Source organism: Carettochelys insculpta, chromosome 3 (genome assembly GCF_033958435.1).
Source record: "Carettochelys insculpta isolate YL-2023 chromosome 3, ASM3395843v1, whole genome shotgun sequence".
NCBI classification, from domain to species: domain Eukaryota; kingdom Metazoa; phylum Chordata; order Testudines; family Carettochelyidae; genus Carettochelys; species Carettochelys insculpta.
The window spans coordinates 211,700,747-211,728,744 of NC_134139.1; the positions used below are offsets into that span (position 1 = coordinate 211,700,747).

The 27,998-nt window shown below is 48.4% G+C and overlaps 1 protein-coding gene across 1 annotated transcript in view; it reads right to left on the minus strand.

Annotated features, from left to right (window-relative positions):
- The window catches only part of FNDC4 (fibronectin type III domain containing 4), a 67,469-nt gene that overhangs the window by 16,775 nt on the left and 22,696 nt on the right, over window positions 1–27,998 (minus strand).

The following is a 27,998-nucleotide window of genomic DNA, read 5'->3' on the forward strand; positions in this document are numbered from 1 at the left end:
TTTCTACTGTCAGTCTTAGTGCTGTGACAAAGTCCCTTGTCGACCCCTGTGGGTTCCTGTGCTTCCCGGCGGTTTCTTTGGTGTGCCTCAGAGACTCACGGAGAACCCCGTATCTGCTCAGTACTTTCCCGAGGCAGAAGTCTCCGCTTAGCAAGCCATCCTCATCACAGGCAAGTCCCAACGGGGGAGGACAGGGCCAGTCCCCTTGCAGGCCCGTGCCTGCTCCAATGTGGTAACACTCTGGGGAAGGGTGGGGGGAGTCCAGACCCACCCTCTACCCTGGACTCCAGCCCAGGGTCCCTACAAGGTCAGGTGGCTGCTGGCAGGGCCTTCTCCCCTGCCCCAACGTAGCAACTTACCTCTGGGCCACTTCGTCCACCACTTCCCTGTGTTACCTCTTGCTCTTGCGTGCACCCTTCAAAACTTTCCCCCTGCAACCAGCTCGGGGGAACCTTTTATAGGGAGTGCAGGGCCTCAGCTAGCCAATGACTGCTGACTGTGGCTACTAGTTAATGAGGCCCCCAGCTGTCTGCCTTAATTGGGAAACAAAAAGGCATTCCCCCACCAGCCAGTATACCAGCCCTCTTGCAGGATCCTATAGCCCCCAGGCAGTGGTCTGTCACAGTGCCAGTATCTGCTGTATGGTACTTCTATCTTTTCTGAACCATGCTTGCTCGTCTGCTATATGTTCTTCTATCTGCAATCTTAGTCTTTCGGTCGGTATCATCATCAGTACCTTGCCTAGATGACTCGTTAGGGCAATCATTCCGTAGTTCTTGCACTCCAAGCTACTTCCTTTCTTGTGTATTGTCACAATCATGGACCCTGTCCATTCTTTAGGTGCCTTCCCTTCTTTCCGTGCTATATTACGTATTTGGTGTATTTCCTGAATTATGCTTTCTCCACCATATTTGATCATCTCTCCCTTGATCTTCTCATTTCCAGGGCTCTTGTTGTTCTTTAGTCATTTCACTGCTTTTTCTACTTCCTCCTTCGAAATATCGATCTCGATCTCGATGCTTGGTGTAGATCTCTCTTTCAGTTCTTCAATCAATCTCTCTGAGACACTCAGGTCCAACTGTGCTTTGTATAGGTCGGTGCAATATCTCGTCCATCGCTGCACAATCTTCTCCCTATTCATGAGCTGATGGCCGCCATGGAGGACCCCGCTATTTCAATTTAGTGGGACGCGGATCATCTGCATACGCCTTACTTCGACACTGAATGTCAAAGTAGGGCGCTATTCCCATCTTCGGACAGGAATAGCGATTTTGATGTCTCTCCGCCTAACGTAGATCTCAACGTCAAAATAGCACACGGCACATATAGACGTGGTGCATGCTATTTCCACGTTGTGCCAGCTACTTCAAAGTAGCCAGCTAGTGTAGACGCACCCTATATCTTCACATTGCTCCTCCAACCATTTCTGCTTATCCTTTCTGGCTGCTTTCCTTACCTCATTGCATTTCACCCTATATTGCTGTTCTGCCATCTCAGAGACATCTCTTTTGATCTTCAACACTCTCTTCTTTTGAACCAACTTCAGTGTCTCCTGGGTAATCCACTTCTTATTGATCTTTTCTTCTGGAACAGTCTGCTCAATTCCCTGTTCTATAGTGATGGCTGTCCCTGTGACTCTCTTATCTAGGTCTTTCTCTGTGGTGATATTCTTAATCTTCTCTTTATGCGCTGCTCTGTATGCATTCCCTGTTTCTACCTAACATAGCCTCACCACATCTCTTCTTTTCTTAAACTGTGTCTTACATTTTCTTTTAAGTTTTATCTTGATGTTCGCAATCACTAGACTGTGGTCTGAGTCTATATCTGCTCCTTGGAAAGTTTGGCACTGCTGTACTTTATCCATCTTCTTCTTATCAAAATCATATCTATCATGTTCTTGGACTTCCCGTCATTCGATTGCCACGTCCACTTCCTACAGTCCTTTTGTTGGAATCTCGTGTTGCAGATCACCATCTCATGCTCTATAGCAAATGCTAGTAGTTTCTCACCTTGTTCATTTCTTTCTCCATATCCAAACCTCCCCATGACATTCTCCCAACCTTCATTATCTGTTCCAACCTTCCCATTCCAACACATCTTTCTTTGGTATCTCCTCCACCGTTTTTGTCAGGTCTTCATAGAATAGCCCAATCTCTTCCTCCGTACTGTCCGATGTGGGTGCATGTACCTGAATGACTGAGATGTTGAACGGTTTTGCTTCGAAACTCGCCACTATCATTCTTGCACTCACTGGTTTGTATCCTAATAATGCTCTTCTAGCTGTTTTGCTAAGAAGGAATCCAAGGCCTGCTTCATTTCGTTTCCTGACCAATGACTTTGCAACTGCACATCTCTCCTGATCCCGTCCAATGCATCTCTGCCAGTCCAAGTACATCGCATCGGTATCTCTCCATCTCCTTCCAAAGCAGCTCTAATTTTCCAGTTGCCCACAGTGTTCAGATGTTCCATGTTCCAATGGATAGCATATTTGTTAGTTGTAATTTTCTTTCGGTAGCCAACTTATCAACCCAACCCCGATCACTCAATTGGTATTGCTGACCTTATTTATTCAGGCAATGTCCGAGCCAGCATCTTTTATCATTTAGTTATATTGGCATCAGATTTCATTCATATTGTTGTTTGACAGTCAGTACATCGACACACATCTGACCAACCCTTCTCCTTCATCCAGGCTTGGGACTGGCATGGAGCTCATAGAAGCTTCATGGCAGAGTTTGATTTGTTTACCTTGATAATAAGTTTTCTGATTTGTCAACCTTGATTACTACTTTTGGTTCTCTGTGCCTTAAATATTGAGTCTGTTCGGGTATAGCTATCATCTGAAGAAGTGGGTCTCTCCCCTGAAAGCTCATCACCTAATAAATTATTTTTTTAGTTTTTAAAGTGCTACTGGACTGCTCTTTTGTTTTGAGGGAATCATCAGATGATCCATCCCACGATGCCCCTGCCCAGCTTCTGGCAAACAGAGGCTACGGATACCATCTCTGCCCATCCTGGCTAATAGCCATCAATGAACCTATCCTGCATGAACTTACCTAGTTATTTTCTGAACCCTGTTATAAACCTGGCCTTTGCAACATAAGAACATTAGAACAGCCACGTTGGGTCAGATCAAAGGTCCATCTAGTTCAGTATCCTATCAACATAGGCTAATGCCTGATGCCCCAGAGGGAGAGAACAGAACAGGCAATCACCAGAGCGATCCCTCTCCTGACATCCATTTACAACCTCTGACGAACAGAGACTAGGGACACCATCACTACCCATCTTGACTAACATCCATTGGTGGACCTAACCTCCATGAATTTTTCTAGTTCTGTTTTGAATCCTGCTAAAGTCTTGGTCTTCACAGCCTCCTCTGGCGAGGAGTTCCATAGGCTGACTGTGCACTGTGTGAAGAAAAACTTCCTTTTATTAGTTTAAACCTGCTACCCATTAATTTCATCTGGTGACCCCAGTTCACATATTATGGGAACAAGTAAATAACTTTTCCTTATTCACTTTTTCCACACGAGTCATGATTTTATAGACCTCCATCATATCCCTCCTTAGAAGTCTCTTTTTCTCTAAGCTGAAAAGTCCCAGTCTTTTTAATCTTTGCTCATATGGCACATGTTCCAAACCCCTAATAAGTTTTGTTACTCTTTTCTGAACTTTTTCCAGTATCAATATATCTTTTTTGAGATGAGACAGCCACCTCTGTACACAATATTCAAGATGTGGGCATACCATGTATTTATAAAGAGGCAATAAGATATTCTCTGTCTTATTTGCTTTTCCTTTTTAATGATTCCTAGCATTCTATTTGCTTGTTTGACTGCTGCAGCACATTGAGTGGATGTTTTCAGAGAAGTATCCACAATGGCTCCAAGATCTCTCTCTTGAGTGATTATTGCTAAATTAGTTGCAATAACTTTTATGTATAGTTGAGATTTTTTTCAATATGCATAACTTTACATTTATCAACATTAAAATAAATTTGCCATTTTGTTGCCCAATTACTTATTTTTGTGATGTCTTTTTGAAGCTCTTCACAGTCTGCTTTGTTCTTAACTGAATGAACTGATGGGCAGGATCCCTTGGGAAGCGAAGATGAAGGAGAAAAGAATTCAAGAGAACTGGCAGTATTTTAAAGTCATACTGAAGGCACAGAAATAAACCATCCCACTGCACAGTAAGAAATGCAAACATGGTAGGCAACCAGCTTGGCTTAACAGGGAAATCCTTGGTCAGGTTAAACTCAAAAAGGATCAGTATAAGAAATGGAAATGTGGGCAATTGACTAAGGAGGAGTATAAATATATGGCTGGAGAATGTTGGGAAGTAATCAGGAAAGTGAAAGAACAATTGGAACTGCAGCTGGCAAGGGATGTGAAGGATTACAAGAAGGGTTTCTATACGCATGTTAACAATAAAAGGGTTGTCAGAAAAGGTGTGGGTCCATTACTGGATGAGAGCCGTGTTAGTCTGTATACTATGAAAACAAAAAAGCAGTCTGATAGCACTTTAAAGATTAACAGAATAATTTATTAGGTGGTGAGCTTTCGTGGGTTAGACCCTCTTCTTCAGACCAGGTCTTGGTCTGAAGAAGTGGGTCTATCCCACGAAAGCTCACCACTTAATAAATTATTTTGTTAGTCTTTAAAGTGCTACTGGACTGCTTTAGTAACAATGATGTGAGAAAAGCTGAAATACTCAATGTTTTTGTCTCAGTCTTCATGGACAAGGACAGCGCCTACACTGTGGTGCTAGACAATGCAGTATGGGAAGGTGGAGGGCAGCCATCGGTGGGGAAGGAGCAAATTAAGAATTACCTAGAAAAACTAGATGTACATAAATCCATGAGTCTGGATTTAATGGACCCAAGGATACTGAGGGAATTGGCAGATGTCACTGCCGAACCTTTGGCCATTATGTTTGAAGACTCTTGGTGATCAGGAGAGATCCCGGATGAATGGAAAAAGGCAAATGTAGTGCCCATCTTTAAAAAAGGAAAGAAGGACAATCCAGAGGACTATAGATCGGTCAGCCTTAACTCAATCCCTGGGAAAACAATGGAAGGGATCCTCAAGGAATCCATTTTGGAGCATTTGGAAGAGGGGAAACTAATCAAGAGTAGCCAACATGGATTCACTAAAGGCAAGTCATGCCTGACCAATCTGATTACCTTCTATGATGAGGTAGCTGGCCCTGTGGATGTGGGAAAGTCAGTGCGTGTGATATACCTTGACTTCACCAAAGCTTTTGATACTTATGGACAACATTGTTGCCCATAAGTTGAGGAAGCATGGATTGGATCGGTGGACTACAAGATGGATAGAAAACTGGCTTGATGGTTGGGCCCAATGGGTAGTAGTCAATGGCTCAATATCTGGACGGCTTGCTTCTGGGGCCGGTATTGTTCAACATCTTTATTAATGACCTGGATGAGGGACTGGATGGCACCCACAGCAAGTTTGCAGATGACACTAAGCTAGGGGGAGAGGCAGATATGTTATAGAATCATAGAATACTAGGACTGGAATGGACCTCAAAAGGCCATCGAGTCCAGCCCCTTGCCCCAATGGCAGAACCAAGTACTGTCTAAACCATCCCTGATAGACTTATATCTAGCCTGTTCTTAAATATCTCCTGCGATGGAGATTCCACAACCTCTCTAGGCAATTTATTCCACTCTTTGACCACCCTGACAGTTAAGAACTTTTTCCTAATGTCCAAACTAAACCTCCCTTGTTGCAGTTTAAGTCCATTGCCTCTTGTTCTATCCTCAGAGGCCAAAAAGAACAAGTTTTCTCCCTCTTCCTCGTGACACCCTTTTAGATACCTGCAAACCACTATCATGTCTCCCCTCAATCTTCTCTTTTCCAAACTAAACAGGCCCAATTTTTTCATCCTTTCTTCATAGGTCACATTCTCTAGACCTTTAATCATTCTTGTCACTCTTTTCTGGACCCTCTCTAATTTCTCCACATCTTTCCTGAACTGCGGTGCCCAGAACTGGACACAATACTCCAGCTGAGGCCTAACCAGCACAGAGTAGAGCGGAAGAATGATTTCTTGTGTCTTGTTCACAACAAACCTGTTAATGCAGCCCAGAATCATGTCTGCCTTTTTTGCAACAGCATCACACTGTTGACTCATATTTAACTTGTGGTCCACTATAACCCCCAGATCCCTTTCTGCTATAGTCATTCCTAGACAGTCTGTCCCCATTCTGTACGTGTGAAACTGATTGTTCCTTCCCAAGTGGAGCACTTTGCATTTGTCCTTATTAAACTTCATCCTGTTTACCTCAGCCCATTTCTCCAGTTTTTCCAGATCATTTTGAATTATGACACTCTCCTCCAAAGCAGTTGCAAACCCTCCCAGCTTGGTATCATCTGCAAACTTAATAAGCGTACTTTCTATGCCAGTATCTAAATCGTTGACGAAGATATTGAACAGAACCGGTCCTAACACAGACCTGGGCAGAACCCCACTTATTAAACTTTTCCAGCAGGATTGAGAACCATTAAGAACTACTCTCTGAGTACGGTCATCCAGCCAATTATGCACCCACCTTATAGAAGCCTCATCTAAATTGTATTTGCCTACTTTTTTTTATAAAAATATCATGTGAGGCTGTATCAAATGCTTTACTAAAGTCTATATATACCACATCTACCACTTCTTCTCTATCCACAAGGCTCATTATCCTTTATCCTCGTTGGAGGATAAAGATAGGATCCAGAGTGACCTGGATAAATTTGAGGACTGGGCCCAAAGAAATCTGATGTGGTTCAACAAGAAGAAGTGTAGAGTCCTGCACTTGGGACAGAAGAATCCCAAGCATTGTTATAGGCTGGGGACCGACTGGCTCAGCAGCAGTATGATGGAAAGGGACCTAGGGGTTATGGTGGATGAAAGGCTGGATATGAGTAAACAGTGTGCCTTTGCAGCCAAGAACACTAATGGCATATGAGGGTGCATTAGGAGGAGCATTTCGAGCAGATATAGAGAAGTGGTTATTCCCCCCTATTCGGCACTGGTGAGGCCACATCTGGATTACTGTGTCCAGTTTTGGGCACTCCAGTATAAAAAGGATGTGGATGTGCTGGAGCAGGTTCAGTGGAGGGCAACAAAAATGATTAAGGGTCTGGAGCACGAGATCTATAAGGAGAGGTGGAGGGATTTGGGCTTATTTAGTTTACAGAAGAGAAGACTGACTGATTTAATAGCAGCCTTCAACTTCCTGAAGGGGTGCTCTAAAGAGGATGGAGATAAATTGTTCTCTGTGGTGACAGATGGCAGAACAAGGAGCAATGGTCTGAAGTTACAGAATGAGAGGAGTAGGTTGAATATTGGGAAAAACTACTTCACCAGGAGGGTAGCGAAGCACTGGAATGCATTACCTAGAGAGGTGATGGATTCTCCATCCCTCGAGGTTTTTAAGTCCTGGCTTGACAAGGTCCTGGCTGGGATGACTTAGATGGGGTTGATCCTGCTTGAAGCAGGAGCCTAGACTAGATGACCTCCTGAGGTCCCTTTCAGCCCTAGGATTCTATGATTAACTATCTTGAGCAGTTTAGTATCATCAGCAAATTTTGCCACCCCACTGTTTGCCCCTTTTTCCATATAATTTATAAATAGATTGAATAGGACTGGTCCCCGTACAGGCCTTTGGGGGACACCACTAGTTGCTTCCCTTCGTTCTGAAAATTTACCATTTATTCCTACCCTTTGTTTCCTGTCTTTTAACCAGTTTTCAGGCCACGAGAGGATCTTCCTTCTTATTCCACGATACCTTATTTTACTTTATAGACTTTGGTGAGGGATGTTATCAAAGGCTTTCTGGAAATCTAAGTACACTGGATCCCCCTTTTTCACATGCTTATTGACCATCTCAAAGAGTTCTAGTAGATGATTAAGGAATGATTTCCCTTTACAGAAACCATGCTGACTTTTCCCCAACATATTACGTTCATAGACATGTCTGACAATTTTATTCTTTACTATAGAATTCTTTATTATAGTTTCAGATAATTTTCCCAGTACTGACATTAGACTTATGGGTCTGTAATTGCCAGGTTGTGTGTTGTGTGATAAAATACTTCCTTTGGTTTGTTTTAAACCTGCTGCCTATTAATTTAATTTTATGACCTTTGATTCTTCAGTATGAGAAAGGATTGGTGAGAATGGAACTTTTTAGCTTGTGAAAGAGATGACAAAGGAGGGATATAATAGAAGTTTATAAAATCATGACTAGTGTGTAGAAAGTTAAATAGAGAAGTGTTATTTACGCCTAATTATTTTTGTTGCCCTTTTCTGAACTTTTTTTCGATTCTAATATTTCTTTTTTGAGATGGGGTAACTACGTATCTGCATACAGTAACCAAGAAATATGTGTATCATGGATTTATAAAAAGGCAATATGATATTTTTTTCCTACTATTTGTCCCTTTCTTAATGACTCCCAACATTCTGTTCACTTTTTTGACTGCTGCTGCACATTGAGTTGATGTTTTCAAAGAACTGTCCACAATGGCTCCAAGATCTCTTTCATGAGTGGTGTCGGCTAATTTAGACCCTCGCATTTTATATGTGTACTTGAGATTATGTTTTCCAGTGTGCATTACTTTGCATTTATGTACACTGCATTTCATGTGCCATTTTTTTGCCCAATCACCCACTTCTGTGGCTCTTCGCAGACTGTTTGGGACTTAACTACCTTGAGTAGTTTTGTACCATTTGCAAATTTTTCACACTGTTGTGTACCCCTTTTCCCAGATCATTTATAAATAAGTTGAATAGGACTGGTCCCAGAACAGACACCACTATGTGCTTTGCTCTATTCTGAAAATGGACCATTTGTTCCTACCCTTTGTTTTCTTCACACAGCGCACAGTCAACCTGTGGAACTCCTTGCCCGAGGAGGCTGTGAAGGCCAGGACTCTATTAGGGTTTAAAAAAGAGCTTGATAAATTTTTGCAGGTTAGGTCCATAAATGGCTATTAGCCAGGGATAAAGTATGGTGCCCTAGCCTTCAGAACAAGGGCAGGAGATGGATGGCAGGAGATAAATCACTTGATCATTGTCTTCTGTTCTCCTTCTCTGGGGCACCTGGCATTGGCCACCGTCGGCAGATGGGATGCTGGGCTGGATGGACCTTTGGTCTGACCCAGTATGGCCATTCTTATGTTCTTATGTTTCCTATCTTTTAACCAGTTGCAAGACATGAGACAACTTTCCCTCTTATCCCATGACAGCTTACTTTATTTAAGAGCCTTTGTTGAGGGAATTTGTCAAAGGTTTTCTGGAAATATAAGTACACTAGAAGCTCTGTTATCCAGCATCCCTGGAGAACATGGAGTGCAAGATAATCAAATGTGTCAGATAAATGGAGCAGGGCTGCTGGCCTTGTTCCACCAGCCCCTCTGCCATCTGTCCTAGCCTTGCAGATGGCCCTCAGCCCTGGACAGATAGTTGATCCTGCAGCCGCAGGCCACGTCCAGGTAGACAGCTGCCCTGACCCTGTGGCAATTGGCTCCACTCTGCAAGACCCAGACATGTGGCCAACAGTGGAGCAGGTGCCAGTTAATTGAACATACTAGTTATCCACATACCAGATAATACAGCTTTTACTGTACACTATAACCCCTAAATCCACATGCTTTACATGCTTCTTGCCCCCTCAGATAGTTCTAGTAGATTGGTGAGGCATGTTTCCCCTTTCCAAAAAACATGTTGACTCTTCCACAACAAATAAAGTTCATGTATGTGTGTGATAATTTTGTTCTTTGCTATAGGTTCAATCAGTTAGCTGAGTACTGAATTCAGGCTTACCAGCCTCTAATTGCCAGGATCACCACAGGAGACCTTTTTAAAAACTGGCATTGCCATTAGCTATCCTCCAGTCATTTGGTACAGACACTGATTTAAATGATAGGTTATAAATTACAGCTCTGCAATATCACATTTGAGTTCCTTCAGCACTCCTGGGTGAATGCTGGTCCTGATGACTTGTTATTGCTTAATTTATCAATTTATTACAAATCTTACTCTAATGGCACCTCAGTCTGGTAGAATTCTTTAGATTTGTCACCTAAAAAGAATGGCTCAGGTTTCAGAATTTCCCTCACATCCTCAGCCTTGAAGACCAATGGAAAGAATTAATTTAGTTGCTCTGCAATGGCCTTATCATCCTTGCGTGCTCCTTTACCATTTCAGTCATCCAGTGGCCCTACTGTTTTTTCAGTAGGCTTCCTGCTTTTGATGTATTTTTAAAAGTTTTGCTGTTACTTTTTGGTTCTTTAGCTAGCTGTTCTTCAAATTCTTTTGACCTTCCTAATTATATTTTTACACTTCATTTGCAAGAGTTTATGCTCCTTTCTATTTTCCTCAGTCAGGTTTAACTTCCACTTTTTAAAAGATTCCTTTTTGTCTCTCAATACTTCTTTAAATTGTTGTTTAGCCACATTGGCACTTTTCTGGTTTTCATATTATTTTTTTAATTTGGGAGATACATTTAAGTTGAACCTCTACTATGGTATTTTTTAAAAGTTTCCATGCAGCTTGCAGTGATATCACTTTTGGCACTGTACCTTTTAATTTATATCTTAACGAACTGCCCCATATTTGTGTAGTCCCCCTTTCTGAAATTAAATGCGACAGCATTGTGCTGCTGTGGTGTTTTTCCCCACCAGAGGGATATTACATTTAATTATATCATGGTCACTATTCAAACAGGTGTTTAATTATATTTGTCTCTTGGACCAGACTTTTTGCACCACCTAAGACCAAAGGAAGAATTGCTTCTCTTCTTGTGAGTTTCAGGACTTTACTGCTCCAAGAAGCAGTCATTTAAGGTGATGAGAAATTTCATCTCTGCATCCTGTCCTGAGATGACATGTACTTAGTTTATAAGGGAATAGTTGAAATCCCTCATTTTTGACTTTTTATTTTAATAAGCTCTCTAATGTCTATGAGCATTTCACAGTCACCATCACCATCCTTGTCAGGTCATTGTTAATATATCCCTACTAGTATATACTGTTATATATATTATTGAAGCATGCAAGTACTGTCTATAGAGAATCCAGGGTAAAGTTTGGTTTATTTAAGATTTTTATTTCATTTGATTCTACATTTTTCCAGTATAATGACAGTCCCCCACCACACTTGGAAATTACATCAAACCCTTGAAATACATGACTTCAAGTTGCACATAACTGGCTTTAATGTGAGTTAAGCACAACCTGAAGCTGCTCTGTGGCTGTCAGCCTGCCTAGCTGCCCACAGCTCTGGGCAGCTAGGCAGGCTAAGAACCCCTTCTCCCTTCCTTTCCTCAGTGGCACCACTGTCAGGCTGACAGCGATGCAGCTGGGGGAAAGCAGGGAGAAGCAGCCAGGAAATTGACCAGCTCTGATGGGCTGGTCAGTTTCCCAGGTCCTGCAAGTGGCAGGGAGCTGGGAACCAAGCAGCAGCATGGGTCCCAGCTGCCTTGCGCTGGCAGCAACTGGGAAACTGACCAGCCAGGAGCTGGCCAGTTTCCTGGGTCCCGCAAGCAGTGGGGAGCTGGGAACCAGGCTGCTGCTTGGTTACTGTTTCCCTGCTGCTTGTGGGACCCAAAACCGGCACATGGCTGGTCAGTTTCCCAGGTCCCGCAAGCCTGGTTCCCATCGCCCCACCCACCAGCCCCAATTTGTGCAAAATTGGAGTTACATGGGAGTTGCAGGAACGCGATGCCCACATAACTTGAGGGCTTACTATATGTTGAACTTAGCAATGTTGACTTTTTAGCACATGATTTTGTAAAGTCAAGGGTGCATGTCCCCACTGGTACATGAAGTCAGTGGAGTACATTCCCAGTAGGGAGGGCAGTTTTGACTTTGTCAGCAATGAACTGTAGGTACCTAACCCACATGCTGCTCCCTTGCATTCTGGGTTAAGCTCCCAGAGTCTGATGGGACAAAAACGGTGCTGTTGGTGGTTCTGGGTTTGTGTTGTCAGCCTCCCGTATTGCACTTATCTCCTTCCCCTCCCTTTGGAATGCAATAGCTGTGTTTTCCTGACCTATTTTCAGTGGATATCTATGCAGATACCATAAAATCATAGAATCCTAGGGCTGGAAGGGATCTTAGGAGGACATCTAGTCCAGCCCTCTACCTGAAGCAGGATCAACCCTAACTAAATCTTCCCAGACAGGACTTTGTCAAGCCAGGACTTAAAAACCTCTAGGGATGGAAATTCCACCACCTCTTTAGGTAATGCATTCCAGTGTTTCACCACCCTCTTGGTGAAGTAGTTTTTCCTAATATCCAACCTACACCTCCCTCTCTATAACTTCAGACCCTTGCTCCTTCTTCTGCCATTACTGAGAACAGCCTCTCTACATCCTCTGTAGAGCTCCCCCTTAAGGAAGTTGAAGGCTGCTATCAAATCACCCCTCACTCATCTCTTCTGCAAACTAAATAAGCCCAAGTCCCTCAGCCTCTCCTTGTAGGTCACATGCTCCAGCCTCCTAATCATTTTTGTTGCCCTCCACTGGACCCGCTCCAATGGATCCATATCTTTTCTATGCTGGGGGCCTAGAACTGGATACAATACTCCAGATGAGGCCTCACCAGTGCCAAAGAGAGGGGAATAATAACTTCTCTAGATCTGCTAGAAATGCTTCTCCTAATGCATCCAAATATGCCACTAGCCTTCTTAGCTACAAGGGCACATTGTGGACTCATATCCAGCCTCTCATCCACCACAATCCCTGGGTCCTTTTCAGCTGCACTGCTAGTTAACCACTCAGCACCCAGCTTCTAACAATACTTGGGATTCCTCCTTCCCAAGTGAAGGACTCTGCACTTGTCCTTGTTGAATCTCATCAGATTTCTTTTGGTCCAATCCTCCAATTTATCTAGGTCACTCTGGACCCTATCCTTAGCCTTTAATGTATCTAATTCTTCCCCTAGCTTAATGTTATCTGCAAATTTGCTTAGGGTGCAATCGATAGAGTCATACACTCATAGAATCATAGGGCTGGAAGGGACCTCAGGAGGTCATCTAGTCCAGCCCCCTGCTTAAAGCAGGATCAACCCCAACTAAGTCATTCCAGGCAGGACCTTGTCAAGCTGGGACTTAAAAACCTCGAGGGATGGAGAATCCACCACCTCGCTAGGCTACGCATTCCAATGCTTCACCACCCGCCTGGTGAAGTAGTTTTTCCTGATATCTAACCTACACCTCTCCCTCTGTAACTTCAGACCATTACTCCTTGTTCTGCCATCTGACACCACTGAGAACAGTTTCTCACCCTCCTCTTTAGAGCTCCCCTGTAGGAAGTTGAAGGCTGCTATTAAATCACCTCTCAGTCTTCTCTTCTGTAAACTAAACAAGCCCAAATACCTCAGCCTATCCTCACAGGTCTTGTGCTCCAGCACCTTAATCATTTTTGTTGCCCTCCGCTGAACCTGCTCCAGCACATCCACAGTCTTTTTATACTGGGGGGCCCAAAACTGGACACAGTATTCCAGATGTGGGCTCACCTCCTTGGCTACAAGGGCACACTGTTTACTCATATCCAGCCTTTCATGCACCATAACCCCTAGGTCTCTTTCCATTGTACTGCTGCTGAGCCAGTCGGTCCCCAGCCTATAACAATGCTTGGGATTCTTCCACCTCAGGTGCAGGACTCTACACTTCTCCTTGTTGAACTGCATCAGATTTCTTTTGGTCCAGTCCTCCAATTTATCCAGGTCACTCTGGATTCTCCTTCTATCCTCCAACCTATCTACCTCTCCCCCTAGTTTTGTGTTATCCACAAACTTGCTGAGGGTGCAATCCAGTCCCTCATCCAGGTCCTGAATAAAGATGTCGAACAACACCGGTCTCAGAACCGAGCTTTGCAGCACTCTGCTTGAAACTGACCACCATCCAGATATTGAGCCATTGATCACTACCCTTTGGGCCCAACCGTTAAGCCAGCTTTCTATCCATCTTATATTCCCAGGATCCTATCCATATTTCCTTAACTTATGGGCAAGAATGTTGTGGGAGACTGTATCAAAAGCTTTGCTGAAGTCAAGGTATATCAGATCCATTGATTTTCCCACGTCCACAGAGCCTGTTACCTCATCATAGAAGCTAATCAGATTGGTCAGGAATGACTTGCCCATGGTGAATCCATGTTGACTACCATTGCAAGGCTAGCATGGACCCTATCCAGCTTCAAACTATTCTGGCTAGTATTGTGAACAACTTACAAATTATGCTTTAGTATGTGCAAAGCCTAAGCAGCAGACACCACAGCAATGAAGACTCTGAGGAGGACATGGATCAGCATGTATGTGAAACACCGGAGGGGAGCAAAGGGCAGATGCTGGCTGCACTCAGTGCTTTATACATAGTGATGTGCTGGTTCTGATGCCATGAAACAACCTCAGACTGGTGGGACTGCATTATTATGCAGGCATGGAACAATCAGCATTGGCTACAAAACTTTTGCATGCGTAAGTCCACTTTCAAGGAGCTTTGCAAATTGCTTTTCCCTGCCCTGAAGCACAGCAATACCAGAAAGAGACCTGCTCTGACAGTTCAGAAGTGAGTGACAATAGCTATGTGGAAGCTTGCAGTGCCAGACAGCCACCAGTCTTTAGGTAATCAATTCTGAGTGAGTAAATCTATAGTGGGGGCTGCTGTGATGCAGGTAGCCAAGATAATCAATACCCTTCTGTTATGAAGAACAGTGACTCTGGCAAATGTGTAGGATATAGTAGATGGCTTTCCCATGATAGGGTTCCCTACCTGTGATGGGGCAAAAGATCGAATACACATCCCAGTCTTAGCACCAGACCACCTTGCCACAGAGTATGTAAACCACAAGGCATTGGTAGATCACAAGGATTGTTTCACAGACATCAACATGGAATGGTTGAAAAAAGCACACGGTATGCACATCTTTAGGAAGTGTGGTCTGTTCAGAAAGCTGCAGAATGGAACTTTCTTCCCAGATCAGAAAATTACCATTGGGGCTATGGATATGCCAGCAGTGATCCTGAGAGACCCAGCTTACCCTTTGCTCCCTTGGCTCATGAAGCCATACACAGGCAGCCTGGACTGCAGTAAGGAGCAGTTCAACTACAGGCTGAGCAAGAAAAGAATGGTAATAGAATGTGCTTTTGGCCCTTGAGAGGCCTGGTTTAGGAGCTTGATGTCTAGGTTAGTGAAAAGTGAAAGAAATATCCCCCTTGTGGTGGCAGCCTGCTGTGTGCTTCATAATTTAGGTGACAGTTCAGGGGAAAAATTCATGTCAGGCTGTAAGGCCAAGGCAGATCACCGGGCTACTAATTATGAGCAACCAGACACCCAGGCAATACGGAGAGCACAGTGAGGGCCATTGCTAATCATGGAGGCTTTGAAAAACAGTGTTACGAATGACCAGAAAACAATATGACAGTCATGTGTGTTGATGTTAAGAAGATGCCCTCTGAATGATGTGTACTAGCCTGTAAACTCTATACAGCTCCTGCCCCCACATCTGCAAAACAAGCAATAAATACACTCCTGTTGGGAGTTTATGCATTTTCACTTAAGCTGCGTCTACACGTGCACGCTACTTCGAAGTAGCGGCACCAACTTCGAAATAGCGCCCGTCGCGTCTACACGCGTCGGGCGCTATTTTGAAGTTAACTTCGACGTTAGGCGGTGAGACGTCGAAGTCGCTAACCTCATGAGGAGATAGGAATAGCGCCCTACTTCGACGTTGAACGTCGAAGTAGGGACTGTGTAGACGATCCGCGTCCCGCAACGTCGAAATTGCTGGGTCCTCCATGGCGGCCATCAGCTGGGGGGTTGAGAGATGCTCTCTCTCCAGCCCCTGCGGGGCTCTATGGTCACCGTGGGCAGCAGCCCTTAGCCCAGGGCTTCTGGCTGCTTCTGCGGCAGCTGGGGATCTATGCTGCAGGCACAGGGTCTGCAACCAGTTGTCAGCTCTGTGTATCTTGTGTTGTTTAGTGCAACTATGTCTGGGAGGGGCCCTTTAAGGGAGCGGCTTGCTGTTGAGTCCGCCCTGTGACCCTGTCTGCAGCTGTGCCTGGCATCCCTATTTCGATGTGTGCTACTTTGACGTGTAGACGTTCCCTCGCTGCGCCTGTTTCGATGTTGGGCTGAGCAACGTCGAAGTTGAACATCGACGTTGCCGGCCCTGGAGGACGTGTAGACGTTATTCATCGAAATAGACTATTTTGATGTCGCAACATCGAAATAAGCTATTTCGATGTTGGCTGCACGTGTAGACGTAGCCTTAGGGAACAAAAATGAAGCAGACAGTAAAGGAGTTCCTGGCAGGAGCTTTGGAGGGGGTAAGCAAGAGCAAAAGACATTTTGCAAGCACAGGTGTGGGTATGTCAGCCTTCTGGTCTGGGAAATGTCCCTGGGGGGCTGAGTGTAAGTCTGTCCTTGACTTCTCTCTACCATATTTTGGGGCACCTGCGAGGGAGGCTATGAAACATGGTAAAGAGGGTGTGTGGTTCAGCATGGGCTTCAGTGGGCCTCTGTACTCCTCTGTCAGGCACCTTGGGATCTCTGTTTGCTGAACCATGAGCTTCAGCATATTCACCTGCGTCTGGATTTCATATACCCTGAGTACTCTCCTCTCAATCTGTTCTCCTCTCCTGCAGTGTTGTTCTCCTCCATGCATTTAACTGTACTCTGTCCATGTGGGCAGATTACATGTGCTCAAGGAACATGTCTTCCCAAGTCCATTTTTGCCTTTGGATCTGTGCTAGTCTAACAGCTGGAGATGCAGGGGGAATGGTGAAAAAGGTAGTTGTTGCAAGTATTGTGACAAAAAATAAGGGAAAGACAGACATTGGGGGATACATTCCCTATAGATAAGGTAAGTTTTACAACACACAAAATAAATTCATGAAAGAGCATCTACAGAAAACAAGAGGGACGTGTGATGTACAAGGACAAATGTTTGCTTTTAGCATCCTTTATGCAGCAGGTACAACACAGATATCTAAAGGGAGCTGCTTGGCTCCGTTTGCTGCCAGGCATGGTAAGGCACAGGTTGGGGCATGTTTTCAAACCATGTGTGGGGACAATGGATTAAAAAAGCAGATTCTGCAGCAGTGCAGATTCAGACCACGTGCTCCCCTCCACCGCTTGGGGAAGGAAGGGGGCGGCAAGCATGGCAGCGTGGCTTGTGCTATTGGGGCTGTGTGGTTCTTGTCATCACTGTATGTTTTTCCTCTCTTGGCTTGGACAGTGAAAACTTCCCTTCCATCAGGAGCCTGGGAAAGGAAGGGAAAGGTAGGGCAAACATGGCAATAGCCGCGTCTACACGTGCACGCTACTTCGAAGTAGCGGCGCCAACTTTGAAATAGCGACCGTCACGGCTACACGTGTTGGGCGCTATTTTGAAGTTAACATCGACGTTAGGCGGTGAGACGTTGAAGTCGCTAACCCCATGAGGGGATGGGAATAGCGCCCTACTTCGACGTTCAACATTGAAGTAGGGAACGTGTAGTCGTTGCACGTCCCGCAACATCGAAATTGCGGGGTCCTCCATGGCGGCCATCAGCTGAGGGGTTGAGAGACGCTCTCTCCAGCCCCTGAGCTCGATGGTGGCTGCGTGGAGCGGCCCCTTAAAGCTCCCCGCCCCCTCCCTTCCTGTGCAGGCAGCTGAGAGAACGTGCAGGCAGCAGCCCAGACACGCGGCCAGCCTGCACGTCCCTCAGCCGCCACAGACACCCCCCCCAGCTGCGATGGCCGCACGCCAGCCCCCTAAGTGCCCCCAGGGGACCCCCCCCCCGAAGGGGAGCCAGGGCTCCCAGCCCAGCAGCCAGGCGGGGAAGCGGCAGCGGGGCCCCTCCTGGACGGAGGCTGAGCTTCGGGACCTGCTGGGGCTCTGGAGCGAGGAGGAGGTGCTCCAGGTAATGGGGAGCAAGAGGCGGAACGCAGATGCGTTCGCTCGGCTGGCCGAGGGCCTGGCCGCCCGGGGTCACCCTGCCCGCACTCCGGATCATGTCCGGAGTAAAGTGAAGGAGCTGCGGCAGGGTTACGCCCGGGCCCAGGATGCGGCCGGCCGATCTGGGGCCGCCCCCGTCACTTGCCCCTTTTACAGGGAGCTCAGGGACATCCTGGGCCCCCGGCACACCTCCTCCCCTCCGGCCACTCTTGATACCTCAGCCGAGGAGCCCCAGCAGGCCCCGGAGGCGGAGTCCGGCCCGGAGGCAAGCCCCGCACCCCGGGGGCCCCCCCAGGAGCCCACCCCCGGGGCACTGGAGGAGGAGGAGGAGGAGGGGGAGTCCTCCTCCAGCGACGCCAGGCTCCGGATCGTCCTGCCATCCAGGAGCTCCAGCCGGGCGTCTGCCCCCTGGGTGTCTCCCGACTGTGGGAGTGGACCGTCAGGTATGTACCCCCCCCCCCCCCGTGCACACCCCCGGGGTTGAGGGGCGGGGGTAATAGATATGACCAGGGCCCTCCACATGTCCAGATGACCATGGCCCCAAGGACAGCAGTGGCATGTCCCTCAGAAGAGTGCATCAGCCCCTGCCCCCACCCCCAGCACGACAGTGCCATGCCCCATCCCCGGGGCTGGGGGGAGCGGAACCTCTAGGGTCCCCCGGGGGGAGGGAGTGGGACACCCAGCAGCAGCAGCAGCAGCATGTGATGGAGTGGGGGGGAGTGCAAATGCGAGACTCAGGCTACATATGAGAAACAAGCAGAATAGCTCCCAGTAGCTAAGGATGATCCTGGGGCTACAACTGGCAGGTTACACCTCTGCCCTGAACAAAGAGGAGGGAGGAGCCAAGCTGGGTTTGAATCAGGGGCGACAGTTAGAGGGTAGGGGAAGGGAGAGCTAGAAGGCAGCCAGCCTGAGGAGAGGGAAAGCTACACCCCAGAGGGGCACCCCTCGGGGTCTTCTCCCCAGGACGGGTTGGAAGGACTGTCTCTGACTGCTGTACTGTCGCTTCTGTGAGAAACTGGGCATCTGTTGCCTAATAAACTTCCTGTTGTACCTGCTGAGTGAGAGTCACTCCTGCCAGCGGACGGGGTGCAGTGCAGGGGGACCCCTGAACCCCATCACAGCAGCATCTCCCAGGGACGGGGATGGGGAACCTGCAGCAGAGGGGTGGGGAGGACAAGGGCCACGGCTTGGGGCCCACACTAACGGCTGTCTCCACTCTTCTTCCCCCCCTCCTGTGTTCCGCAGCTGCACCATCGGAAGGACCGGAGAGCGCCGGCGAGGCGTCAGTGGTCCTGGACAGCCCTCTGGGGCCATCACTCCAGGCCAGCCCCTCGGCAGAGGACTGACCAGCCCCACGGCAGGGAAGACGGCAGACCCAGCACCGCCAGCCGACAGCGACGGACCCCCAGCTGCTGGCCCTCCACTGTTGACAGCTGGAGGTCGCCGAGCAGCGGCTGTGGGTGGAGGCACGCTGCCTCCAGCTGCAGGAGCGGGCGCTGGCCTGGCGCCAGGAGGCATGGGGGGCCTACATGCGGACCTTCAACCGTATCGCGGACTAACTGGCCCCCCATGCTGCGCCGACCACTGCTGCGCCCGCTCTGCCTGCTCCACCTGCTGCTCCACCCGCTGCTCCAGCCGCTGCGCCGTCCGCCATTGCACCGCCACCCACCACCAAGGGCCCTTCCGCCGAGGGGGACCTGGGGCCAGCTGACACCCGCCGGCCATATCTCCCGGTCCGCCCGGCCCCCAGCCAGCCCCGGCCAGGGCTGAGGCCGAGGCGGGGATCCCGGCCGCCCACCCCCAGTGCTGGACTTTAGGGGGTGTGGGGCCCAGGACGTGGCCCCCCCTCCCCCTTTGTATATATTCCCCCCAGTTTTAAGTTAGTTTGTTGTAAATAGTTTGTATATTTGACCCCTGTTACTATGCTGATCCTTACCCCCCATGTAAATAGTTCTCCCCTTCCTTGTCTTCCCCTTTCATCTTATCCCTATTTATAATACATATATATAAGTTAGATTTTGCCTGTAAATAGTTAGTCTTGTTGATAATAATAATAAGAGTTCTACAGATATTTGAGTTGATGAACAACTGTCTGCTTTTATTTACAAGAAAAGTGGGGGCGGTGTGTGCTCTTGGGTGCTCCGTGGTGTGGGCGTAGGGGCAGGGAGTGTTGTGGAGGATGGGGGGGGCAGTAGGGGGGCCTGCCGGCATTCACCCCGTGGCCTCATCGAACTGAGCCCGCAGGGCCTCCCGGACGCGGGTCCCTTTGGGGTCCACCTGGCGACTGGGGGCAGTGGGTGGCTGCACATGAGCCCTGCCGGCCTCCACAGCCCAGCCCTGAAAGAAGGCCTCCCCCTTGCTCTCCACCAGGTTGTGGAGGGCGCTGCATGAGCCCACAATCTGGGGGATGTTGGTGGGGCCCGCATCAAGGCGGGTGAGGAGACACCTCCAGCGCCCTTTGAGGCGGCCAAATGTGCGCTCCACCACCTGGTGCGCATGGTTCAGGCGCTGGTTGAAGCGCTCCTGGCTGGCAGACAGATGGCCTGTGTACGGGTGCATGAGCCAGGGCTGGAGGGGGTATGCCGCATCTGCGATGACACAGAGGGGCATGGTGGTGTCCCCCACAGGGATCTACCACTGGGGGATGCAGGTCCCCGCCTCCAGCCGGCGGCACAGGCCTGAGTTCTGGAATACCCGGGCGTCGTGGGTGCTGCCAGGCCAGCCCACATAAATGTCCAGGAAACGGCCCCGGCTGTCCACCAAGGCCTGGAGGACCACTGAGTGGTAGCCCTTCCTGTTTAAGTAGCGTCCTCCACTGTGTTCCAGGGCGCGGATGGGGATGTGAGTCCCATCCAGAGCCCCGAAGCAATTGGGGAAGCCCAGGGTGGCAAAGCCCGTGATGGCAGCATCCAGGTCCCCAAGCCTCACGAGCCTGTGGAGGAGCAGGGCGTTGATGGCGCGGACGACCTGCAGGGGAAGCACATGGGAGAGCACCAATGAGGGGTGTGCAGGGTGTGTGTGGCCCTCCCCTGCCAGGGCCCCCCCTCCGCCCCGCCAGGGCTGCCTCCCTCCCCTCCCCTGCCAAGGCTGCCTCCCCCTCCTCCCGTGGGTCCTCTTACCTCCATGAAGACAGCCCCGACGGTGGCCTTGCTGACGCCAAAGTGCTGGCCCACAGATCGGTAGCTGTCTGGAGTGGCCAGCTTCCAGACAGTGATGCTGAACCATTTCTCGACGCTGAGGGCACGCCGCATGAAGGTGTCCTGGTGCCCGAGTGCGGGGGTGAGCCACTGGCATAGCTCCAGAAATGTCTGCCAGCTCATGCAAAAGTTCTGGAGCCAGCGGTCGTCGTCCCACTCTCCGAGCACCAGCTGCTCCCACCAGTCGGTGCTCGTGGGGTAGCTCCACAGCCGGCGGCGTGTGCGGCGGGGGGGGCAGCGGGGTGCTGCAGGGTTGGGGGTTGCGTCCTCCTCCCCTGTGGGCAGCTCCTCCTCTGTGGCAAGGAGGTGCCCAGCTGCCTCCTGCATGGCATGGAGCAGGGTGAGCACTGCTCCTGCAGGGGCGGCTGGGTGGACCTCTGGCTGCTGCTGGGAGTCCATGACTGCGTCGCTCGAGGTGTGCGTGCCTATGGCTCTGCAGACCGTGTGCTGTGCAGGCTGCGTGTGTCTGGGAGGGGCCCTTTAAGGGAGCAGCTAGCTGTTGCCCTGGAAGCGCTAGTCAGCCCTGTGACCCTGTCTCCAGCTGTTCCTGGCACCCTTATTTTGATGTGTGCTACTCTGGCGTGTAGACGTTCCCTCGCAGCACCTATTTCGATGTGGTGCTGCGCAATGTCGACGTTGAACGTCGACGTTGCCAGCCCTGGAGGACGTGTAGACGTTATTCATCGAAATAGCCTATTTCGATGTCGCTACATCAAAATAAGCTATTTCGATGTACGTGTAGACGTAGCCAATGTGGCTTGTGTTATTTGACCTGTGTGGCTGTCAGGGTTGCAGTGTGTGGCCCTCCCCACATTGCTGGGACAGCGAAAGTTTCCCTTAAGTTACATATAACTTCCCCTACTTCCTCTAGTTTGATGTGCATGATATTAGCCTTCTGAGAACTACGTACAATGATAAGGAGTAGATGCTGACTGAATGCAGACAGAGGGCAGGTTGTTATGCTGCACTACTTTGTGCTGGAATGATGCCAGTTCACTAGCTGCTGGCTTGGCATGAAAAGTTGTCTCATCATGGCACTTAGAATAAGACAGGCCTCCCCAGAAACCTTGTGAGAGGGATTAAAGAACACCTGTCTCAGCACTGTATGGAGATGTGCAAGGAGGATTTCAGCTCTGACCCCCAGACACATTAACATGTTGTTCTGGGGAGGGGGTTTGGCTGTGTAGGTACAGCCCTTGCCAGAGATCATACCCAATTGCCTAAACCCACTTGTAGCATGATTAAAAATGAGAACTCACCAGAGCTGCCCTCCCTGACATAAGGGTCTGTCAGCAAGATGTCCTGGGAGGAGGTGATTGGCTCCAAAGTCGAAAAAAAGGTCCTGGCTGTTGGTAAAATCAGTATCTCCAATTGCCTGCTCACCATTCTCCCCCATCCATCATGTCTTCCCTGCTGTTACCAGAGGCTGCCTGAAGAATTTTTTGGAAGGTATTCATGGACAGTTTGAGGACAGTGTTTGGGTCCCCCTCTAGAATCTTACACATCTCTTCACAGAAGCGGCATATTTGCAGTAATGACCCACAACATCCATCGTCTTCCTTCATCTTTTGGTACATATGCCTGAGCTCCTTTATTTTCATGCAGCACTGCTAGGCATCCCTGGGTGGCCTTTTTCCACCATGCCTTCTGAGATCTTGGCATAGATGTCTCTGTTTCTTTTGCTGCTTCGTAGTTCTGCTAGCACTGCATCATCCCACCCCACAGCAATAAGGTCCTGGATCTCCTTCATGCTCCATGCTGGAGCTTGTGTGTCACTCTGGGAATTCATAACCAGATTGCTGCTGAGGTGTGCTGCTCTGCTTGCTACGCTGGCCAACAGGAAATAAATTCAAACCTTCCCAGGTCATTTCCTGTACACCTGGGCTACGTCTACACGTGCACCCAACTTCGAAATAGCTTATTTCGATGTTGCGACATCGAAATAGGCTATTTCGATGAATAACGTCTACACGTCCTCCAGGGCTGGCAACGTCGATGTTCAACTTCGACGTTGCTCAGCCCAACATCGAAATAGGCACAGCGAGGGAACGTCTACACGCCAAAGTAGCACACATCGAAATAAGGGAGCCAGGCACAGCTGCAGACAGGGTCACGGGGCGGACTCAACAGCAAGTCGCTCCCTTAAAGGGCCCCTCCCAGACACACTTTCATTAAACAGTGCAAGATACACAGAGCCAACAACTAGTTGCAGACCCTGTATATGCAGCACGGACCCCCAGCTGCAGCAGCAGCAGCCAGAAGCCCTGGGCTAAGGGCTGCTGCCCACGGTGACCACAGAGCCCCGCAAGGGCTGGAGAGAGAGTATCTCTCAACCCCCCAGCTGATGGCCGCCATGGAGGACCCCGCTATTTCGATGTTGCGGGACGCGGATCGTCTACACGTCCCTACTTCGATGTTGAACGTCGAAGTAGGGCGCTATTCCCATCCCCTCATGGGGTTAGCGACTTCGACGTCTCGCCACCTAACGTCGATTTCAACTTCGAAATAGCGCCCAACACGTGTAGACGTGACGGGCGCTATTTCGAAGTTACTGCCGCTACTTCGAAGTAGCGTGCACGTGTAGACGCAGCTCTGGAGAACAGCGGAGCTGAAAGCATTGGCCAGAATGATCACATTGGGGCATTGTGGGACACCTCCAGGAGACCAAGAACGTTGAACTTCACAATGCATCATCTGCCCTACCCTAAAGTCAGCCATGGAAGGATAAATTTGGCTTTACTCCTCATGAAAAGCAGGAGTACCAAAATCAACCTTAAAAGCCCTTAAAGTCATCTGAATGGACCCTTTAGTGTGGACTGACTGCTTAGAAAATCAACCTAACTGAACAAAGTAATAATAATAAGCCACTTCCACTTCTACATCTTGGAGCATAGGCCATTGCTCAGCTCGACCTAAGTTTGACCTAATGTCCTAGTTTAGACCAGGCCAGAGTTCCAACAATTATCCTCATTCCACAAAGTTTCTGTGACACCTATTTTATCTGTATCCTCACGCAGTATGAGGCACTCTCATTCACTCATCTTATTACTTAGATTTCTAGTATAGATATATAAGCACTTTTAAAACTTGTCGTTTTTAGTTTTTTGCCATCACATGATGTAAATGAATGGGACTTTTTTTCATTTGACTATTTCTTATCAGCTCCTATCTATATTTTGTAATCTTCCATCCTCTCCTACTAAGACACAGAGACTCTCCATTAACAGAACCTCACCTAAGAGAAGTTTTTGTCCAAACCACATGCTTCTTAGCACCTTTCAGCTTCCCCCCAGCCCATAGTTTGAAAACTGCTCTATAATGTTTTTAAGTGCCAGCAGTCTGGTTCCATTTTCGATTAGTTGGAGCCCACACTTTCTGTATAGGCTCCCTGTTTCCCAAAAGTTTTCCCAGTTCCTAATACCCTCTATACCCTCCTCCCTACATCTTCATCTCATCCACACATTGAGACTCTACCGTCCTCCCTGTCTAACTGACTTGAGCATGGAACTGGAAGCATCTCAGAGAATGATCTCATGGAGGTCCTGGACTTCAATCTCTTGCCTAGCAGCCTACATTTGGCCTCCAGGTTCCTTCTCCTGTCTGTCCCTATGCCACTGGTGCCTACATATACCATTGCCACCAGCTCCTCTCCAGCACTACACATAAGTATATCATCCTTTGTGGCATGCAGGCATTGCAAACCCATCTATCTCTATTTCTAATGATTGAGCCCCCATAACTATTACCTGTATCTTCCTGATACCTGGAGTTCCCTTCCCAGAAGACGTATCCTCAGAGCGGAAGGGTGCTACAAAATTGTATGGCAGGAGGGTCCCAACTATTTGATCCCTCTGCTCCAGTTGGATGTTCTCCTTTCCTGAAACTTTCATCCTCCTCAGCAGTAAAGATGCTGTCAGACCAGGGATGGGACCATTTTTATATGTCCTGAAAACTCTCATCTGAGCTCCTCTTGGTCTCCCTTAGCTCATTCAGTTCAACCACTCTGGTCTTCAAAAGCCATACATAGTCTCTGAGGGCCAGGAGCTCCTTGCACCAAATGTACACATATGCCACCTGCCAGCAGTTATACATGCTGCATTGGGGCCAATAAACTGGAGAGCCCTCAGTCTGTTGCTGGTCTGTCTTCTGACTGCCTTCTCTTTTTACTCCTTCAGCTTCCTGTCCTGATGTTTTGCTTTTATCAGGAAGTGTTTTTGGCTTTAAGTTTAAAGAATGTTAAGTGTAACTAGCCTCCACTTACAACTCCCTCACACAACTCCCCTGTTAGCGGCTTCTGATCATTACCTCCTCTAGTCTCTTAGGTGTGGGCGTTTTAAAGCCTTGGTTTTCCTGAGTAGTTCCCCCCACCCCACCCCACAGTTAAGAGCTGATGGGAGTAAAGGGTTTAGAGATCAAACTCTTGTTAAGAGGCTCTCAGCCATGCCTAGCAGGCCACGAGGCTGAGCTCCAGTCCCCCAAACAAACAGTGTATTTCAGTCAAGGAGTAAGTACTCCACACACACACTTCAGACAACAAACTTACCCCAAGGGCCATATAATAACTCCTCCTTCACCTGGAGAACTCTCTCACAAAACTCCCTGGCTAGCTGCTCCTGTTCACTAGCTTCTGTGTTGGCTGTCCTGAGGAGCCTTCTCCCTCTTAAGCTTCCCTTGGATAAATTAGTTTGGGGTCCATTGTGAGGCAGGTTTTCCAGGCCTCAGTCTGTTTGTCTGTACTGAAGCTGGGATTGAGTCACCCAGTCCAAGCAGACAGACTTTTGTTAGCACGGCTAAAAATAGCATTGTGGCCATTGCCACTTGGGTGGTAGCCTGGATCACAAGCCCACCCAAGCCCTGAATATGCACGCCAGTGTCCAGCCAGAATCTCTACAATGCTATTGTTAGTGTATTATGTCCAGCCCCGCCCCAAGTGTGCGTCTGAGTACTCAGGCTTTCAGGGTTGTGCCCAGCCACAGTGTACACAGACCCACATTGTCCATGTAACTTTGTTCTGAACCCTTTTCAACTGCTCACAATCCTATTTGATGCAGGGGTCCAGAATGGGACATTGATCCCACAAATCAAAGTGAATAGGAAATAACACCTCCCTACTCTTGGCTTACAGATCCAATGATCACGAGAGTCCTTTTAGCTGCAGCAACATGACGGGAGCTCAAGTTCAGCTGGTTATCTGGGATCAGATTGAACCGACTTTCATCAAGTCCCTGTGCTGTAACAGAATCAAGTGAATGTAAACCATCACTGGTCTTAAAAACCTCTCCTGATGAGGATTCCACAGCCTCCTTTAGAAGCCTAGTCCAGAGCTTACCCATCCTGGCTACGTCTACACATGCACGCTACATCGAAATAGCTTATTTTGATGTAGCGACATCGAAATAGTCTATTTCGATGAATAACGTTGACATGTCCTCCAGGGCTGGCAATGTCGACGTTCAACTTCGACGTTGGGCAGCACCACATCGAAATAGGCGCTGCGAGGGAACGTCTACACGCCAAAGTAGCACACATCGAAATAAGGGTGCCAGGCACACCTGCAGACAGGGTCACAGGGCAGACTGAACAGCAAGTCACTCCCTTAAAGGGCCCCTCCCAGACACAGTTGCACTAAACAACACAAGATCCACAGAGCCGACAACTGGTTGCAGACCCTGTGCATGCAGCATGGATCCCCAGCTGCCGCAGCAGCAGCCAGAAGCCCTGGGCTAAGGGCTGCTGCACACGATGACCACAGAGCCCCGCAGGGGCTGGAGAGAGAGCATCTCTCAACCCCTCAGCTGATGGCCACCATGGCGGACCCCGCTATTTCGATGTTGCAGGACGCGGATCGTCTACACGTGCCCTACTTCAACGTTCAACTTCGAAGTAGGGTGCTATTCCCATCCCCTCATGGGGTTAGCGACTTCGACGTCTCGCCACCTAACGTCGATTTCAACTTCGAAATAGTGCCCAACACGTGTAGCCGTGACGGGCGCTATTTCGAAGTTGGCGCCGCTACTTCGAAGTAGCGTGCACATGTAGACACGGCCCCTGGAAGATAGATAGTTTCTCCTAAGACCTAACCTAAAGCTCTCTGGCTGCGGATTAAGTTCAATATACCTGACCCACCTTCAGGTTTTGAAAGTTTGTCCTTCTTACCAACAGCCCTGGCTGGACTGATCTGATGGGTTTGGTCCTGCCTAGGGCAGGGGGCTAGACTTGATGGCTTTTGTAGGTCTCTTCCAGCTCTATTGTTCTATGATTCTATGACATTGATCCAAAAAAGGGATCATTTCACCCACCTTGTAACTCTAACACCCTGGGTCCAACACAGCTAGTGCGACACTGCATGAAGACTTTGCACTTGTCTTTATTGAAATGCATGACCAGGGCCAATTTAAATGCTCATCTTGCCTTCCGAAGTGCCTGCAACTCCTCCCGGCTTGATATCACCCACAAACGTGATAAGCAGTCTCTCCACCCCATTACACAAGTCACTAGTGGAAATACTGACTAGGACTGGGCCAAGGACAGACCCTTGGGGGATACACTGCCCCGCCTCCCCAGTTTGAGTGCAACCATTGACAATGATGTTTTCAGTACAGTATTTCAAGCAGTTTTGTATCTACTTTAGAGCAATTTCATCTAGCTCATATTCTTCTTGTTTATTTATGAGAAAGTCATTGAGGATGGTGCCAAAATCTGTGCTAAAATCAAGATATTTCACATCCACAGGTCATCTTCAGCCACCTCCCTCTTGTCCACAGCCCACGGCACCTCCTGTGCTTCACATAATGCCCATAAGGTGCTTTTCAGCCAACCCCTGTAGGGAATCC